The sequence below is a fragment of the Colobus angolensis genome, unplaced genomic scaffold, assembly GCF_000951035.1.
Source record: "Colobus angolensis palliatus isolate OR3802 unplaced genomic scaffold, Cang.pa_1.0 Scaffold21, whole genome shotgun sequence".
In the NCBI taxonomy this organism is placed as follows: Eukaryota; Metazoa; Chordata; class Mammalia; order Primates; family Cercopithecidae; genus Colobus; species Colobus angolensis.
Genome location: NW_012115266.1, coordinates 3,321,198 through 3,323,862, shown reverse-complemented (window position 1 = coordinate 3,323,862; position 2,665 = coordinate 3,321,198). Strand labels below are relative to the sequence as shown.

Below are 2,665 nucleotides of genomic sequence, written 5' to 3'. Positions count from 1 at the left end.
AAAAAAAAAAAAAAAAAAAGAAGTGAAAATCTGGTCAGGCACGGTGGCTCTGACTAAAATCCCAGCACTGTGGGAGGCTGAGGTAGGCAGATTGCTTGAGCCTTGGGCAACATGGTGAAACCCCATCTCTACAAAAAATACGAAAATCAGCCAGGCATGTGAAAATCAGCTGAGCATGCCTGCAGTCCCAGCTATTGAGGGCTGAGGCAGGAGATACATTTGAGCCCAGGAGGTCAAGTCTGCAGTGAGCTGTGATTGGGCCACTGCACTACAGCCTTGGTGACAGAGGGAGATCTTGTCTCAAAAGAAATAAAAAAACTATATAAATAAAAGGGAATATATTATTAGCACTAGGGAAGGGGATAGGAGCATTCCCTGCAAAATAAACCCACACTTAATATGCTTGTACAAGGAGTGGTCAGATCATATATAAGGCTATTCATTTGACTAATATTTGTGAAAATGCTTTGAGAAAAGTGAAAAGCCATGTAACTACAAGGGAATAGTTTTATTATTATTGTTACTCTTAGGGAGTGGGTATTGAGTTGAGTATCATTTATGGAATAACCACATATTCATTATGCCAGTACTACAAACTCTAGACAATGTTTGTCATGGTGACTTAGTTTTAATTGAACTGTTATTTTAAAAACTCAAAGCAATTTCATTTAATCCTTATTGTGATAAATTGTGAGTAGCTAACTCTTTGTACAAAGAGGAAGTACTGCACATCAAGTACACAATTAAAATGGAATCATTTGCTCATGGTCAATCACATTTAGTAGCCAACGGCAGCCTAAGTCTTCTCTCCAGCTGTTAGGGCTGTTAATATTAACCTCCACTCAATAATGCTACTTACTCTTTTTGTTTGTTTGTTTTTGAGACGAAATCTCACTCTTGTCACCCAGGCTGGAGTGCAGTGGCGGGATCTTGGCTCACTGTAACCTCTGCCTCCTAGGTTCAAGAAATTCTTCTGCCTCAGCCTCCCAAGTAGCTGGGATTACAAGCGCCTGCCACCATAGCCAGCTAATTTTTATATTTTTAGTAGAGTTGGGGTTTCACCATTTTGGCCAGGCTTGTCTGGAACTCCTAACCTCAGGTGATCTGCCTACCTCGGCCTCCCAAAGTGCTGGGATTACAGGCGTGAGCCACCATGCCTGGCCTAGTTATTCTTACTAATTAGTAACAAAAATTACTCAGTGAACCTCACAAAGGAAATTGGTGAAGACTAAGACAGGAATCCCTTAGCTCCCTGGTTTATGCACTATTAATTATGCCTTTTTTACTATTATTATTTAGAGATTCTGACACTATTAAACTAGTAGCAAGCTGCTTTAAATTGCTCCATTTACTGATCTTTCACTGTTTAATTAGCTTCATCAGGGAGTCTCTGGCAGCTGGATTCATTACTCATCAGTTTTCTAGATGCTAAAAAATTATGTATTTATACAAAATTAATATATCTCTGAATTCAGTTTATGTTGTTGTCTTCATTATTTGGCTGATTTCTCTCAGTGTCTAAAACAAGTGGTCTGACCCCTCTTCAGGGGAGCTGAACTGTTGAAGAACTATCAGCTTTAGTTTCCTTTACTCTTCAGTCTGTTCTACCAGGGTTGTATCCAGGTACTTTTTTCTCTGGATCTGGAATACTTTAGATCAATTCCTGTACAAAATAGGCTCATATTTCTGGGTATTTTATTTATGCTGGATTAACAAACAATGACCATTGTAATCTCCCTACTCACCTACTTCTCTACTGGTTTATTTTCTCTTTTTTCCCCTTTCTTCTCTAGTCCTTAACTATTTATACTTTTATTCAGTAAACTTTTATTGAAACATCTACCTTGCCACAAAGAAGTCACAGGAAATAGAGGCAGCTTTGCAAATAAAATGCAGTGTGATTAGTACTGTAATGGAGGTGTAAGTTCAAAGAGCTTCTCTCATAACCCAGAGGATATTCCCCAAAGTTCAGTCACTAAGGTGCCTTTCTTCCCTTCATTATTCTGCATCATTATTCTACATTCAATTCAGACAGCTTTTCTACTTTTAAGACTTTAACTAACATTAACTATGCTGGTGAGACTTATTTTTCCCCCTCTTGATCACTGACACATCTCCTAAACTCCAAAGGAATAGCTTTGAATGTCAATTAGGCTATTCCATTTGAGAGTGCCTCTGAAATATCATGTGTAACATGTCTAAAATAGGGTTCATTTTCTTGAAATGAACTTACTGTATAATGTCTGCATTCCTTTCAGTGATATTGACATACTCATAATTCTCCAGGGTTAAAAATCTTGATTTTTATGGTGGGGGAGGGGTTTCTCCTTTTTTGTTTCCTCATTATGTAATTGATTTTTTGTTAATTCTGCCTTTATAATATATAATTCTTATTAATTTAAACATAGCTTACATTCTTCCTTTTAATGATTCCTTATTTATTATTATATTAGGTCTGAGTACCTCAGGCCAGATTTAAGGCCTTCTCTCAAGAGGATAGGCCCCTCTACTTTGAAGAATAATGCTCATTAAGATAGATAAGTTCTTAATGTGTTTAAAAAATTGTCACCGTGTCATACTAAATGTGTACTACTAGTCTGCGTTGAATACTTATCCACTTAGGTATAATTCCATTTATATATTCATTTATGTGTATACTTACCCA

At 37.1% G+C, this 2,665-nt stretch overlaps 1 protein-coding gene and 1 pseudogene across 1 annotated transcript in view; one reads left to right on the top strand and one right to left on the bottom strand.

Annotated features, from left to right (window-relative positions):
- LOC105512327 (chromosome unknown open reading frame, human C11orf80) overlaps window positions 1-2,665 on the top strand; it is an 82,737-nt gene that overhangs the window by 6,273 nt on the left and 73,799 nt on the right. The gene's annotated exons all lie outside the window — the stretch shown is intronic.
- LOC105512312 overlaps window positions 1-2,665 on the bottom strand; it is an 18,311-nt pseudogene that overhangs the window by 2,533 nt on the left and 13,113 nt on the right.